Here is a 17237-nt window from a genome sequence, read left to right as displayed (position 1 = left end):
AGCCTCTCGCATTGATTATTTCTTTACTAGAGATTGCCCACCCACTGATGTTAGATTAACCCCTGTTTTCTTTTCAGACCACCTTATGCTCTCCTGCACCCTTTCACCCCCTTCTGATGTGACGGTAGGAAGTGGTCTGTGGAAACTCAACTGTTCCCTGTTGGAGGATGAAATCATAGTCAGTCAGTACAGGGAATGTTATAAAGAGTGGCAGACCCTTCAAGACCTCTACGAAACACATGCACAATGGTGGGAAATGGTGAAGGAAACGACCCAGACTTTTTTTAAACAGCAAGGTAAACGTAAAAAAAGGAAAGAGAATAGATGTATGATGGGACTACATAAACGCTTACAGCGCTACTTTAAACTAAATCAGTGTGGCATAGACTTTAAAGAAGAAATCAAAGATGTCAAAAAGGAAATGTCAGTTTTAGCAGAAATAAAGAGTAAAGGAATTTTTGTAAGAAGCAGGGAGCAGGAAATTGAGGAAGGTGAAAAAGAAAGAAAGTTATAAATAAAAAGGAGTGTATTCAAAATCTAAAAAGAGAAGATGGGTTTTTAACAAAATCCACACAAGAGATGATTGAAACTGTACATACCTTTTATCGTAACATGTACAAAGAGAAACCAGTGCACTTGGAAACATCGGCAGAAATCTTAAAATTCGTTGACAAAACCGTAAAAGAGAATGCACACTTGACACAGAATTTTACTGCTTTAGAGTTAAAAAAATGCCTAACAGGTTTTAAGAGAAGTCGAGCTCCGGGTTTAGACGGGCTTCCTGCAGAATTCTATCTGACCTATTGGGACCTTTTATCATGAGACATTTTAGATGTTTTTAAAGATTTTGAAAAACTCGACCGACTGCCTGACAGTTTTAGAGTGGGAATAGTGACTCTACTTTATAAAAAAAATGATAAGACTGACCTAAAGAATTGGAGGCCCATCACACTTTTAAACTTTGACTGTAAACTTTTTAGCAAGGTTTTAGCGACACGGATGTCCTCTGTTTTAGAGGAGGTAATTCACCCAGACCAAGCTTGTGCCATCTCAGGGAGACAACTCACCGACAGCCTCGTACTGATTCGAGACATCATTGATTACGCTAGAGACAGAAACACCCGGCTTGTCATCTTAAATTTAGACTTTGATCGGGTCTCGCATCAATATCTCTTTCAGGTGTTGCAGCCATCGAAAAGGGCCCGATTGTTCCTACTTGGTGAGCTTTGCTTGGTTGAGACGCTTTGTCTTTTACTCTGTGCAAAAGACAAGGCAGCCACAAACACCACGGGAACACCGTATTGAGGCTTTGTTCTGACCACTCATTCGGTGTCGCGTTTCTTTCAAGCAATTCTCCCGGTTAGCCCGCACTCGGCTCGCTCCCAGAGCTGTGTTAAAGTCCACCTCGCATTCACTCTCTTTTCTCAGCAGATTAAAAGAAAGTTTCATCTTGGGCTCCCTGAAACTTCCATCCTGCACCACTGTTTGCTTTTTCACAAGAGCAGAGGAGAGCGCACCGTTCCCAGCGGCACTGCAGTACCGGGTCGAGGCTTGGAGTGAACGGAGCAAGCTTCTTTTTCAACTCCTATTCTTAAAAATCCATTTAATATGTTGTCCTCGTATAGAGGACATATTAAACTGATAAGAACAGATACTACACTTGATATTAGCCAAAAGGCCGAGAAGCGATAACTGTCCACTGTTTCAGGTCCGAGGGCCCTTGCTGGCACAATGCGCACTTGTAGCAGTGTTCTTTTTATGGCCATAGGTGGCCAGAGTGTCACGTTGCACCTCCGCCCACCAGCTGCACTGAGCACTCTTCAGCCCTTTTAAATGGTATAACTTTGCACTCCCGCATGCTCCAGCAAGCACCATTCAAGCAACAACTTTGCACTCCAGCTTCGAACATCGGCACAGTCGCAACAAGTAAGGCGACTCTACTCAGAGAAGTCACTCTGCAAAGTAGCAAGATTTCTTTTGCACAGACAGAAAGGGCTTCACCCGCAAAGGTAAAGCCTGCCAATAATAGAAACAACTCATTAGTGCTGCTCTCCACGGAAGTCTTTAGTAAAAGGCGAAAGACTTGTATGTTATGAAGAGAAACCAGAGTACGATTATCCGTCACTGCGGGAGCAGGGCATCAGGCTAGTTGGTATAGCCACCTTCCCCATGGTGAGCTTTGCTTGGTTGAGACGCTTGCCCCCCCCCCCCTTGCTCCTCGGCTGACCAAGTAGGAACAATCGGGCCCTATTCGATGGCTGCCTTGTCTTTTACTCTATGCAAAAGACAAGGCAGCAACAAAAACACCACGAGAATCCCGTATTGAGGCTTTGTTCTGACCGCTCATTCGGTGTCGCGTTTCTTTCAAGCAATTCTCCCGGTTAGCCCACACTCGGCTCGCTCCCATAGCCGTGTTAAAGTCTACTTCGCATTCACTCTCTTTTCTCTGCAGACTCTTGGGATTTTATCTATAAAATGAATTCCTTCACTCAAACTATGTTAAAACTGCTTTGTCGTTCATATTTACCATGTCTAGAAAGATTTAAACAAAAAAAACAACGTTGTACTTTGCAGTAAAAGAAAGAGCAAATCTAAAGTTTCAGGAATCCGAGAATAAGCTTACTTTCATGAGTGCTTCACGATTTCGGATTTTGCTATAAAATGAATTCCTTCACTCAAACTAAATTAAAACTGCTAAACCGCTAATCTGTTACATGTAAGGCAGATGTCAAATTCACCGAAATAGGATCTAAGGGTATTCGGCCAATCGAGCTGTAGCAGCTTCGGTAAAAGAGTATAAGTTGAAGAGTTTGTGAATAAAGGTGTGCGCACACATAGTGAGCTGTAGGAAAATAGGCAGGGAGCAATGCCGGCTGGGGTATATGTTCTTGTATGTTGTCTGACTGTTTGATTTGAATGTGTTGTGTAAGTGTCCTGTTGAATGTTTGGGCTTTGACACTTCACTGTGGTTGTTAACTGTGTGGTGTGTCCTGAAATGTTATATGTTTGGGCTGTGTGACATGCTTAATGCTTGTCAGTAGCTACCCACTTATTCATATATAGCAACTGACAACATAAGAAGTCTGGACATACTTTGATAGTAGTTGTAGAAGTATCCTTATTGATAATAGATAAACTAATTCATAGTGATAGAACAGTAGATGAACAGGTGCCTGCACGTCTCACGAAAATAAAATGGGTGTATGATTGCTGACGGCAGAGCAATACTGCCAAACTTATGAGTTCTTGTGGCAAACTTGATTCAGTGTCTTGACGTGTATACGCTGTTTCGCTGACTTGATTGTCACAAGAAACAAAGTGTGTTTGATAAGATCCGACCATTTTATTACGGGAGGATCAGTATGTATGGATTCTGATGTGACTGATAAACCCATTCGTATCTTAAGCATAATCTAATACGTGAGACAACGCCCTGGCACACAATCAAAAAAAAAAAGAGAGAGCGGTTTTGTGTCCCCACAGTCCATAATGTAGAAAAGAGAGAAAAAAGCCTTTCTGATTTGGTGTGTGTGCTCATAGTGCAGAGTGTAGAGAAAAGAGAGAAAAGAAAGCCGTTTTGGTGTCACGGGTGTTGTGACTTACACACACACATTTCTGAATTGAGAAAAGAAATTATTTTAGAGGAAGCAGTAGAGTTTAGATCCCACATTTGTTGATAGGCATTCATTTATTTCTTCACTTCTGATGAAGTTTCAACAATAAACAACAAACTTTGTATTATGAGAAAGAACCAGACTCATTCTTCAGGAATCCGAAAATAAGCACGAATTCGGATTCTCCTATAAAACGAATTAATTAACTCAAACCAAGTTAAGACTGCCTTGTCCTTCATATTTATTCATGTCTAATCAAGTTTCAACGATAAACAACGTTGTACTTTGTAGAATGAGAAAGAACTTCTTCAGCAATAAGCATCTCTCGACATATGACGAAGTACAGATTTTGCTAGAAAATTAATTCCTTCTATCAGCCTGACTTAAAACTGTTTGTCCTCCTTATTTATCCACTTCAAATCAAGTTTCAACAAATAAAAAAGATGTTGTAGTTTGAGAAAGTACAACTTAATCTTCAGCAATCAGTATAAAAAGAGGTGCAAATGCCAACCATACATACCTAAAAGGTGGAGCGGAAGTATTCAGCTACAAGTAGGTGTGAATGTTCGACTATAATTTGTAAAAAGCGGGTAAGAAAAGGTTCGAATGCCCGACTATATATTAACAAAAGCGGGAGGAGAGGTCTTCGGATGAGAGTGGGTGAGAATTTCCAACCATAATCTATAAAATACGGTGAAAAAAAATATGTGAATGCCTCATAGAACACTAAAAGCGGAAGTGTTCGGCTGCAAGAAGGTGTGAATGTCCGACTATATTTGGTGAAAAGCAGGTGAAGCAAGGTCTGAATGCCCAACCTTACATCATCAAAAGCGAGATCAGAGGTGTTTGGCTGCAAGAAGGCCATAGTTTGCCAAAAGCGGGTAAGGTGCGAATGTCCGACTAAATATCAACAAAATTTTGGGCGGAGGTCTTCGGATGCAAGTGGGTGTGAATATTCCACCATACAAGTATGGTGGAGAGGAAGCTGTGAATAGCCGACCATAGTTTGGAAAAAGCGGGTAAGAAAAGGTTTGAATGCCCGAACATACACCATCAAAAGAGGGAGCGGAGGTGTTCCGCTGTACGAAGGTGTGAATGTCCGACCATAGTTGGTAAAAAGCGGGTAAGAAAAGGTTAAAATACCCGACTGTACACAATCAATAGCGGGAGCGGATGTGTTCGGCTACAAGAAGATGTGAAAGTCCGACCATGGTTTGTAAAAAGCGGATAAGAAAAGGTGCGAATGTCCGACAATGTATGATCAAAAGAGAGAGCGGAGGTTTTCGGATACAAGAAGGTTTGAATGTCCCACCATAGTTTGTAAAAAGCGGGTAAGAAAAGGTTCGAATGCCCGACTATACACCATCAAAAGCGGGAGCAGAGGTGTTCCGCTGTAAGACGGTGTGAATGTCCGACCATAGTTGGTAAAAAGCGGGTAAGAAAAGGTTAAAATACCCGACTGTACACAATCAATAGCGGGAGCGGAGTTGTTCGGCTACAAGAAGGTGTGAAAGTCCGACCATGGTTTGTAAAAACCGGGAAGAAAAGGCTCGAAAGCCCGACTATACACCATCAAAAATAAGGTTTGAATGTCCATCAATAATTGCTTTAAAACAAGAAAGTAAATTTTTGAATATCAAGCCGCACATGATCATAAGCGGGAGAGGAGGTGTTCGGCTGCAAGAAGGTGTGAATGTCCACCCATAATTCATGAAAAATGGGTAAAAAAAAGGTGCGAATGCCTAACAATACATTATCAAAAGCAGGTGTGAATGTCAGATCATAATTTGTAAAAAGCTGATGAGAAAGGGTGAGAATGCCCGACTATACACCATCAAATGCGGGAGCGGAGGTGTTCGGCTCTGAGTAGGTGTGAATGTCCGACCATAATTGCTGAAGAATGTGTTAGAAAAGGTAAGAATGCTGGACCATACATCATCAAAAGCGGGAGAGGTGGTGTTCGGCTGCAAAAAGGTGTGACTGTTCGACTAAAGTTTGTAAAAAGTGGGTAAGACAAGGTGCGAATGCCTGACAATGTATGATCAAAAGCGGGAGCGGAGGTGTTCAGCTGCAAGAAGGTCTACATGTCCATCAATAATTGCTAGAAAACATGAAAGAAACTTTTCGAAAATCAAACCGCACATGATCATAAGTGGGATAGGAGGTGTTCAGCTGCAAGGTGTGAATGTCCACCCATAATTCCTGAAAAATGGGCAAAAAAAAGGTGTGAATGCCCAACCATACAATCATCAAAAGCAGGAGTGGAAGTGTTCGGCTACAAGAAGGTGTGAACGTCCAACCAAAATATGTAAAAAGAAGTTAAGAAAAGGTTCGAATATCCAACCAAACATAATCAAAAGCGGGAGCAGAGCTGTTCGACTGCAAGTAGGTAAGAATGTCAGATCATAATTTGCAAAAAGCTGATGAGAAAGGGTGAGAATGCCCGACTATACACCATCAAATGCGGGAGCGGAGTTGTTCGGCTGTGAGTAGGTGTGAATCTCCGACCATAATTGCTGAAAAATGTGTTAGAAAAGGTAAGAATGCCGGTCCATACATCATCAAAAGCGACAGAGGTTGTGTTCGGCTGCAAGTAGGTGTGAATGTCCAGCCATAATTACTCACAAACGGGTAAGAAAAGGTAGTATTGCCAGACCATATATGATCAAAACAGGGAGCGGAGGTGGTTCAGCTGCAAGAAGGTTTGAATGTCCGACTAAAGTTCAAATATATTAACAAAAGCGGGAGGAGAGGTCTTCGGATGAGAGTGGTTGAAAATTTCCGACCATAATGTTTAAAATGCGGTGAAAAAAAGGTGTGATAGAACACTAAAAGGTGGAGCGGAAGTGTTCGGCTGCAAGAAGGTGTGAATGTCCGACTATATTTGGTGAAAAGCAGGTGAAGCAAGGTCTGAATGCCCGACCTTACATCATCAAAAGCGAGATCAGAGGTGTTTGGCTGCAAGAAGGTCATAGTTTGCCAAAAGCGGGTAAGGTGCGAATGTCCGACTAAATATCAACAAAATTTGGGGCGGAGGTCTTCGGATGCAAGTGGGTGTGAATATCCCACCATACAAGTATGGTGGAGAGGAAGCTGTGAATAGCCGGCCATAGTTTGGAAAAAGCGGGTAAGAAAAGGTTTGAATGCCTGAACATACACCATCAAAAGAGGGAGCGGAGGTGTTCCGCTGTACGAAGGTGTGAATGTCCGACCATACTTGGTAAAAAGCGGGTAAGAAAAGGTTAAAATACCCGACTGTACACAATCAATAGCGGGAGCGGAGTTGTTCGGCTACAAGAAGGTGTGAAAGTCCGACCATGGTTTGTAAAAAGCAGTTAAGAAAAGGTTCGAATATCCAACCAAACATAATCAAAAGCGGGAGCAGAGCTGTTCGACTGCAAGTAGGTGTGAATGTCGAGCCATAATTACTCACAAACGGGGGAAGAAAAGGTAGTATTGCCAGACCATACATGATCAAAACAGGGAGCGGAGGTTCAGCTGCAAGGTGTGAATGTCTGACTATAGTTTGTAAAAAGCGGGTAAGACAAGGTGCGAATGCCCGACAATGTATGATCAAAAGAGAGAGCGGAGGTGTTCGGCTGCAAGGTCTGAATGTCCAACCATAATTTGTAAAAACCGGGTAAGAAAATGCTCGAAAGCCCGACTCATACATCATCAAAAGCGGGAGCGGAGGTGTTCAGCTGCAAGAAGGTGTGAATGTTCGACTAAAGTTTGTAAAAAGCTGGTAAGACAAGGAGCGATGTCCCGACATTGTATGATCAAAAGCGGGAGCGGAGGTGTCCAGCTGTGAGTAGGTGTGAATGTCCGACCATAATTGCTGAAAAATGTGTTAGAAAAGGTAAGAATACTGGACCATACATCATCAAAAGCGGGAGAGGTGGTGTTCGGCTGCAAGAAGGTGTGAAAGTCCGACAATGGTTTGTAAAAAGCGGGTAATAAAAGGTTCGAATGCCCAAATATACATCATCAAAAACGGAAGCGGAGGTGTTCGGATGCAAGAAGGTGTGAACGTCCGACCAAAGTTTGTAAAAAGCAGTGAAAAGCGAGAAAAAGCTTTTCGTGAGTTCTGCATGATTTGGGATTTTGCTTATAAAATGCATTACTTCACTCAAACTATGTTAAAACTGATTTGTCCTTCATATTTACCATGTCTAGAAAGATTTAAACAAAAAAAACAACGTTGTACTTTGAAGTAAAAGAAAGAGCAAATCTAAAGTTTCAGGAATCCGAGTATAAGCCTGCTTTCATGAGTTCTGCACGATTTCGGATTTTGCTATAAAATGAATTGCTTTGCTCAAACCAAGTTAAAACTGCTTTGTCCTTCCATATTCATCAATGTCTAGATCGACTTCAACAAAGAAAAACATTGGACTTTGCAGTAGAAGAAAATTGATAAATATGAAGGACAAAGCAGTTCCCACTTGCCCATAAGAAAATAAGCTTATTCTCGGATTCCTGATCCTTCAGTGTTGCTCTTTCTTCTACTGCAAAATACAATGTTGTTCTTTGTTGAAGTCGATCTAGACATTGATAAATATGAATGAAAAAGCAGTTTTAACTTGGTTTGAGTGAATGAATTCATTCTATACATAAAATCCGAAATCGTGCAGAACTCATGAAAATAAGCTTATTCTCGGATTCCTAAAACTTTTGATTGGCTCTTTCTTTTACTGCAAAGTACAACGTTGTTTTTTTTGTTTAAATCTATCGAGACATTGATAAATATGAAGGTAAAAGCCGTTTTAACATAGTTTGAGTGAAGGAATTCATTTTATACATAAAATCCCAAATCATGCAGAACTCCTCAAAAGGGGCGTATGGCTTAATCACAAGTGTGGCTCTTTCTCATTTAGGGTAGTATGAGGAAGTTTATGCTTGAAATATATGTAGAAATGGGTACATATGAAGGACAAAGCAGTGTTAACTTAGTTTGAGTGAAGGAATTCATTTTATACATAAAATCCCAAATCATGCAGAACGTATGAAAAGAAGCTTATTCTCGGATTCCTGATCCTTCAGTTTTGCTCTTTCTTCTACTGCAAAATACAATGTTGTTCTTTGTTGAAGTCGATCTAGACATTGATAAATATGAAGGAAAAAGCAGTTTTAACTTGGTTTGAGTGAATTAATTCATTTTATACATAAAATCCGAAATCGTGCAGAACTCATGAAAATAAGCTTATTCTCGGATTCCTAAAACTTTTGATTTGCTCTTTCTTTTATTGCAAAGTACAACGTTGTTTTTTTGTTTAAATCTATCGAGACATTGATAAATATGAAGGTAAAAGCCGTTTTAACATAGTTTGAGTGAAGGAATTAATTTTATAGATAAAATCCCAAACCATGCAGAACTCCTCAAAAGGGGTGTATGACTTAATCACAAGTGTGGCTCTTTCTCATTCAGGGTAGTATGAGGAAGTTTATGCTTGAAATATATGTAGAAATGGTTACATATGAAGGACAAAGCAGTGTTAACTTAGTTTGCGTGAAGGAATTCATTTTATACATAAAATCCGAAATCGTGCAGAACTCATGAAAATAAGCTTATTCTCGGATTCCTAAAACTTTTGATTTGCAATTTCTTTTACTGCAAAGAACAACTTTTTTTTTTGTTGAAATCTATGCAGACATTGATAAATACCAGCCGAAACTCTGCTGCCGCTTTTGATAATTTATGGTTGGGCATTCTTACCATTTCTTACCCGCTTTTTACAAATTATGATCTTACATTCACACCTACTTGCAGTCGAACACCTTCTCATCCACTTATGATCATGTGCGGTTGGGCTTTCGCACCTTTTCTTACCCATTTTTCAGTAATTATGGGTGGACATTCTGACCTTCTTGCAGCCGAAAACCTCCGCTCCTCTTTTGATCATACATTGTCGGGCATTCACACCTTGTCTTACCCGCTTTTTACAAACTTTAGTCGGACATTCAAACCTTCTTGCAGCTGAACCACCTCCGCTCCCTGTTTTGATCATATATGGTCTGGCAATAGTACCTTTTCTTACCCGTTTGTGAGTAATTATGGATGGACATTCACACCTACTTGCAGCCGAACACAACCTCTCCCGCTTTTGATGATATATGGTCCGGCATTCTTACCTTTTCTAACACATTTTTCAGCAATTATGGTCGGACATTCACACCTACTCACAGACGAACACCTCCGCTCCCACATTTGATAGTGTATAGTCGGGCATTCTCACCCTTTCTCAACAGCTATTTGCAAATTATGATCTGATATTCACACCTACTTGCAGTCGAACAGCTCTGCTCCCGCTTTTGATTATGTTTGGTTGGATATTCGAACATTTTCTTAACTGCTTTTTACAAACTTTGGTCGGACGTTCACACCGTCTTGCAGCCGAACACCTCCGCTTCCGCTTTTGATGGTATATAGTCGGGCATTCGAGCCTTTTCTTACCCGCCTATTACTTACTATGGTTGGACATTCAAACCTTCTTGTAGCTGAACAACTCCACTCCTGCTTTTGATGATTTATGGTTGGACATTCGCATCTTTTCCTACCCATTTTTCAGTAATTATGGGTGGATATTCACATCTTCTTGCAGCTGAACACCTCCTCTCCCGCTAATGATCATGTAAGGTTTGATATTCGAAAATTTTCTTTCATGTTTTAAAGCAATTATTAATGGAAATTCACACCTACTTGCAGCCGAACACCACCTCTCCCGATTTTGATTATGTATGGACCGGCATTCTTACCTTTTCTAACACATTTTTCAGCAATTATGGTCGGACATTCACACCTACTCACAGACGAACACCTCCGCTCCCACATTTGATAGTGTATAGTCGGGCATTCTCACCCTTTCTCAACAGCTTTTTGCAAATTATGATCTGATATTCACACCTACTTGCAGTCGAACAGCTCTGCTCCCGCTTTTGATTATGTTTGGTTGGATATTCGAACATTTTCTTAACTGCTTTTTACAAACTTTGGTCGGACGTTCACACCGTCTTGCAGCCGAACACCTCCGCTTCCGCTTTTGATGGTATGTAGTCGGGCATTCGAGCCTTTTCTTACCCGCCTATTACTTACTATGGTTGGACATTCAAACCTTCTTGTAGCTGAACAACTCCACTCCTGCTTTTGATGATTTATGGTTGGACATTCGCATCTTTTCCTACCCATTTTTCAGTAATTATGGGTGGATATTCACATCTTCTTGCAGCTGAACACCTCCTCTCCCGCTAATGATCATGTAAGGTTTGATATTCGAAAATTTTCTTTCATGTTTTAAAGCAATTATTAATGGAAATTCACACCTACTTGCAGCCGAACACCACCTCTCCCGATTTTGATTATGTATGGACCGGCATTCTTACCTTTTCTAACACATTTTTCAGCAATTATGGTCGGAGATTCACACCTGCTCACAGCCGAACAACTCCGCTCCCGCATTTGATGGTGTATAGTCGGGCATTCTCACCCTTTCTCATCAGCTTTTTGCAAATTATGATCTGACATTCACACCTACTTGCAGTCGAACAGCTCTGCTCCCGCTTTTGATTATATATGGTTGGATATTCGAACCTTTTCTTAACTGCTTTTTACAAACTTTGGTTGGACGTTCACACCTTCTTGTAGCCGAACACATGCACTCCTGCTTTTGATGATGTATGGTTGGGCATTCGCACCTTTTTTTTACCCATTTTTCAGGTATTATGGGTGGACATTCACACCTTCTTGCAGCTGAACACCTCCTCTCCCACTTATGATGGTGTATAGTCGGGCTTTCGAGCCTTTTCTTCCCCGGTTTTTACAAATTATGGTTGGACATTCAGACCTTCTTGCAGCCGAAAACCTCCACTCCCTCTTTTGATCATACATTGTCGGGCATTCGCACCTTTTCTTACCCGCTTTTTACAAACCATGGTCGGACTTTCACACCTTTTAGTAGCCGAACAACTCCGCTCCCGCTATTGATTGTGTACAGTCGGGTATTTTAACCTTTTCTTACCCGCTTTTTACCAACTATGGTTGGACATTCACACCTTCTTACAGCAGAACACCTCCGCTCCCTGTTTTGATTATGTATGGTTTGACATTCGCACCTTCTCTCACCCGCCTTTTACTATGGTCGGCCATTCACAGCTTCCTCTCCACCATACTTGTATGGTGGGATATTCACACCCACTTGCATCCGAAGACCTCCGCCCCCACTTTTGTTGATATTTAGTCGGTCATTCGCACCTTACCCGCTTTTGGCAAACTATGGCCTTCTTGCAGCCAAACACTTCTGATCTCGCTTTTGATGATGTAAGGTTGGGCATTCAGACCTTGCTTCACCTGCTTTTCACCAAATATAGTCGGACATTCACACCTTCTTGCAGCCGAACACTTCCGCTCCACCTTTTAGTGTTCTATCACACCTTTTTTTCACCGCATTTTATACATTATGGTTGGAAATTTTCAACCACTCTCATCCGAAGACCTCTCCTCCCGCTTTTGTTAATATATTTGAACTTTAGTCGGACATTCAAACCTTCTTGCAGCTGAACCACCTCCGCTCCCTGTTTTGATCATATATGGTCTGGCAATACTACCTTTTCTTACCCGTTTGTGAGTAATTATGGCTGGACATTCACACCTACTTGCAGCCGAACACAACCTCTCTCGCTTTTGATGATGTATGGACCGGCATTTTTACCTTTTCTAACACATTTTTCAGCAATTATGGTCGGAGATTCACACCTACTCACAGCCGAACAACTCCGCTCCCGCATTTGATGGTGTATAGTCGGGCAATTCTCACCCTTTCTCATCAGCTTTTTGCAAATTATGATCTGACATTCACACCTACTTGCAGTCGAACAGCTCTGCTCCAGCTTTTGATTATGTATGGTTGGATATTCGAACCTTTTCTTAACTGCTTTTTACACACTTTGGTTGGACGTTCACACCTTCTTGTAGCCGAACACATGCACTCCTGCTTTTGATGATGTATGGTTGGGCATTCGCACCTTTTTTTTAACCATTTTTCAGGTATTATGGGTGGACATTCACACCTTCTTGCAGCTGAACACCTCCTCTCCCACTTATGATCATGTGTGGTTTGATTTTCGAAAATTTTCTTTCATGTTTTCTAGCAATTATTGATGGACATTTAGACCTTCTTGCAGCTGAACACCACCTCTCCCGATTTTGATTATGTATGGACCGGCATTTTTACCTTTTCTAACACATTTTTCAGCAATTATGGTTGGAGATTCACACCTACTCACAGCCGAACAACTCCGCTACCGCATTTGATGGTGTATAGTCGGGCATTCTCACCCTTTCTCATCAGCTTTTTGCAAATTATGATCTGACATTCACACCTACTTGCATTCGAACAGCTCTGCTCCCGCTTTTGATTATGTATGGTTGGATATTCAAACCTTTTCTTAACTGCTTTTTACAAACTTTGGTTGGACGTTCACACCTTCTTGTAGCCGAACACATGCACTCCTGCTTTTGATGATGTATGGTTGGGCATTCGCACCTTTTTTTTACCCATTTTTCAGGTATTATGGGTGGACATTCACACCTTCTTGCAGCTGAACACCTCCTCTCCCACTTATGATCATGTGTGGTTTGATTTTCGAAAATTTTCTTTCATGTTTTCTAGCAATTATTGATGGACATTTAGACCTTCTTGCAGCTGAACACCACCTCTCCCGATTTTGATTATGTATGGACCGGCATTTTTACCTTTTCTAACACATTTTTCAGCAATTATTGTTGGAGATTCACACCTACTCACAGCCGAACAACTCCGCTACCGCATTTGATGGTGTATAGTCGGGCATTCTCACCCTTTCTCATCAGCTTTTTGCAAATTATGATCTGACATTCACAGCTACTTCCAGTCGAACAGCTCTGCTCCCGCTTTTGATTATGTTTGGTTAGATATTCTAACCTTTTCTTAACTGCTTTTTACAAACTTTGGTCGGACGTTCACAATATCTTGCAGCCGAACACCTCCGCTTCCGCTTTTGATGGTATATATTCGGGCATACGAACCTTTTCTTACCCGCTTTTTACAAACCAAGGTCGGACTTTCACACCTTCTCTTAGCTGAACAACTCCGCTCCCTCTTTTGATTGTGTACAGTCGGGTAATTTAACCTTTTCTTACCCGCTTTATACCATCTATGGTCGGACATTCACACCGTCTTACAGCGGAACACCTCCGCTCCCTCTTTTGATGATGTATGGTTAGGCATTCGCACCTTTTCTTACCCATTTTTCAGTAATCATGGGTAGACATTCACACCTTCTTGCAGTTGAACACCTCCTCTCCCGCTTTTGATGGTGTATAGTCGGGCTTTCGAGCCTTTTCTTCCCCGGTTTTTACAAATTATGGTTGGACATTCAGACCTTCTTGCAGCCGAAAACCTCCACTCCCTCTTTTGATCATACATTGTCGGGCATTCGCACCTTTTCTTACCCGCTTTTTACAAACCATGGTCGGACTTTCACACCTTTTAGTAGCCGAACAACTCCGCTCCCGCTATTGATTGTGTACAGTCGGGTATTTTAACCTTTTCTTACCCGCTTTTTACCAACTATGGTTGGACATTCACACCTTCTTACAGCAGAACACCTCCGCTCCCTGTTTTGATTATGTATGGTTTGACATTCGCACCTTCTCTCACCCGCCTTTTACTATGGTCGGCCATTCACAGCTTCCTCTCCACCATACTTGTATGGTGGGATATTCACACCCACTTGCATCCGAAGACCTCCGCCCCCACATTTGTTGATATTTAGTCAGTCATTCGCACCTTACCCGCTTTTGGCAAACTATGGCCTTCTTGCAGCCAAACACCTCTGATCTCGCTTTTGATGATGTAAGGTTGGGCATTCAGACCTTGCTTCACCTGCTTTTCACCAAATATAGTCGGACATTCACACCTTCTTGCAGCCGAACACTTCCGCTTTTAGTGTTCTATGAGGCATTCACATATTTTTTTTCACCGTATTTTATAGATTATGGTTGGAAATTCTCACCCACTCTCATCCGAAGACCTCTCCTCCCGCTTTTGTTAATATATAGTCGTGCATTCGAACCTTTTCTTACCCGCTTTTTACAAATTATGGTCGAACATTCACACCTACTTGCAGCTGAATACTTCCGCTCCACCTTTTAGGTATGTATGGTTGGCATCTGCACCTCTTTTTATACTGATTGCTGAAGATTAAGTTGTTCTTTCTCAAACTACAAATTTTTTTTAATTGTTGAAACTTGATTTGAAGTGGATAAATAAGGAGGACAAACAGTTTTAAGTCAGGCTGATAGAAGGAATTAATTTTATAGCAAAATCTGTATTTCGTCATATGTCAAGAGATGCTTATTGCTGAAGAAGTTCTTTCTCATTCTACAAAGTACAACGTTGTTTATCGTTGAAACTTGATTAGCCATGAATAAATATGAAGGACAAAGCAGTCTTAACTTGGTTTGAGTTAATGAATTCGTTTTATAGGAGAATCCGAATTCGTGCATAACTCATAAAATAGAGCTTATTTTCGGATTCCTGAAGAATGAGTCTGGTTCTTTCTCATAATACAAAGTTTGTTGTTTATTGTTGAAACTTCATCAGAAGTGAAGAAATAAATGAATGCCTATCAACAAATGTGGGATCTAAACTCTAGTGCTTCCTCTAAAATAATTTCCTTTCTCAATTTAGAAATGTGTGTTTGTAAGTCACAACACCCGTGACACCAAAACGGCTTTCTTTTCTCTACACTCTGCACTATGAGCACACACACCAAATCAGAAAGGCTTTTTTCTCTCTTTTCTACATTATGGACTGTGGGGACACAAAACCGCTCTCTCTCTTTTTTTTTTTTTATCGTGTGCCAGGGCGTTGTCTCACGTATTAGATTATGCTTAGATACGAATGGGTTTATCAGTCACATCAGAATCCATACATACTGATCCTCCCGTAATAAAATGGTCGGATCTTATCAAACACACTTTGTTTCTTGTGACAATCAAGTCAGCGAAACAGCGTACACACGTCAAGACACTGAATCAAGTTTGCCACAAGAACTCATAAGTTTGGCAGTATTGCTCTGCGTCAGCAATCATACACCCATTTTAATTTCGTGAGACATGTGCAAGCACCTGTTCATCTACTGTTCTATCACTATGAATTAGTGATCTATTATCAATAAGGATACTTCTACAACTACTATCAAAGTATGTCCGGACTTCTTATGTTGTCAGTTGCTATATATGAATAAGTGGGGTAGCTACTGACAAGCATTAAGCATGTCACACAGCCAAAACATATAACATTTCAGGACACACCACACAGTTAACAACCACAGTGAAGCGTGTCAAAGCCCAAACATGTAACATTCAACAGGACACTTACACAACACATTCAAATCAAACAGTCAGACAACATACAAGAACATATACCCCAGCCGGCATTGCTCCCTGCCTATTTCCGTACAGCACACTATGTGTGTGCACACCTTTATTCACAAACTCTTCAACTTATACTCTTTTACGAAGTTGCTACAGCTCGATTGGCCGAATACCCTTTGATTCTATTTCGGTGAATTTGACATCTGCCTTACATATAACAGATTAGCGGTTAGCAGTTTTAATTTAGTATGAGTGAAGGAATTCATTTTATAGCAAAATCCGAAATCGTGAAGAACTCATGAAAGTAAGCTTATTCTCGGATTCCTGAAACTTTAGATTTGCTCTTTCTTTTACTGCAAAGTACAACGTTGTTTTTTTTGTTTAAATCTTTCTAGACATGGTAAATATTAAGGACAAAGCAGTTTTCACATAGTTTGAGTGAAGGAATTCATTTTATAGATAAAATCCCAAGGGTCTGCTGAGAAAAGAGAGTGAATGCGAAGTAGACTTTAATACGGCTATGGGAGCGAGCCGAGTGTGGGCTAACGGGGAGAATTGCTTGAAAGAAACGCGACACCGAATGAGCGATCAGAACAAAGCCTCAATACGGGATTCTCGTGGTGTTTTTGTTGCTGCCTTGTCTTTTGCACAGAGTAAAAGACAAGGCAGCCATCGAATAGGGCCCGATTGTTCCTAGTTGGTCAGCCGAGGAGCAAGGGGGGGGGGAGCAAGCGTCCCAACCAAGCAAAGCTCACCATGGAGAAGGTGGCTATGCCAACTAGCCTGATGCCCTGCTCCCGCAGTGACGGATAATCGTACTCTGGTTTCTCTTCATAACGTACAAAAGTCTTTCGCCTTTACTAAAGATTTCTGTGGAGAGCAGCACTAATGAGTTGTTTCTATTTTTGGCAGGCTTTACCTTTGCGGGTGAAGCCCTTTCTGTCTGTGCAAAAGGAAATCTTCTTACTGTGCAGAGTGACTTCTCTGAGTAGAGTCGCCTTACTTGTTGCGACTGTGCCGATGTTCGAAGCTGGAGTGCAAAGTTGTTGCTTGAATGGTGCTTGCTGGAGCGTGCGGGAGTGCAAAGTTATACCATTTAAAAGGGCTGAAGAGTGCTCAGTGCAGCGGGTGGGCGACACTCTGGCCACCTTGAAAACCGAGGTTACATCCACTACCAGGGGCAGCCCAAGTTCTGCCGCAAGTGTGGTGAG

General features: G+C 41.4%; 3 non-coding genes across 3 annotated transcripts; 1 reads left to right on the top strand and 2 right to left on the bottom strand.

Moving 5' to 3' along the window:
* Positions 1–1506: 1506 nt before the first annotated feature.
* LOC140317156 (U2 spliceosomal RNA) lies at positions 1507–1690 on the bottom strand. Its single transcript, XR_011917498.1, has one exon. It is a non-coding gene; the product is annotated as a U2 spliceosomal RNA (small nuclear RNA).
* A 308-nt stretch (positions 1691–1998) lies between these two features.
* LOC140317227 (U5 spliceosomal RNA) lies at positions 1999–2112 on the bottom strand. The gene has a single exon (XR_011917559.1). It is a non-coding gene; the product is annotated as a U5 spliceosomal RNA (small nuclear RNA).
* Positions 2113–16841: 14729 nt separating this feature from the next.
* Positions 16842–16956, top strand: LOC140317445 (U5 spliceosomal RNA). The gene has a single exon (XR_011917758.1). It is a non-coding gene; the product is annotated as a U5 spliceosomal RNA (small nuclear RNA).
* Positions 16957–17237: the final 281 nt, after the last annotated feature.

The sequence above is a fragment of the Leuresthes tenuis genome, unplaced genomic scaffold (genome assembly GCF_036924035.1).
Source record: "Leuresthes tenuis unplaced genomic scaffold, fLeuTen1.0.hap1 SCAF_10, whole genome shotgun sequence".
In the NCBI taxonomy this organism is placed as follows: domain Eukaryota; kingdom Metazoa; phylum Chordata; class Actinopteri; order Atheriniformes; family Atherinopsidae; genus Leuresthes; species Leuresthes tenuis.
Note: the sequence above shows the minus strand (reverse complement) of the source record. Positions and strands in the feature narration are given on the sequence as shown.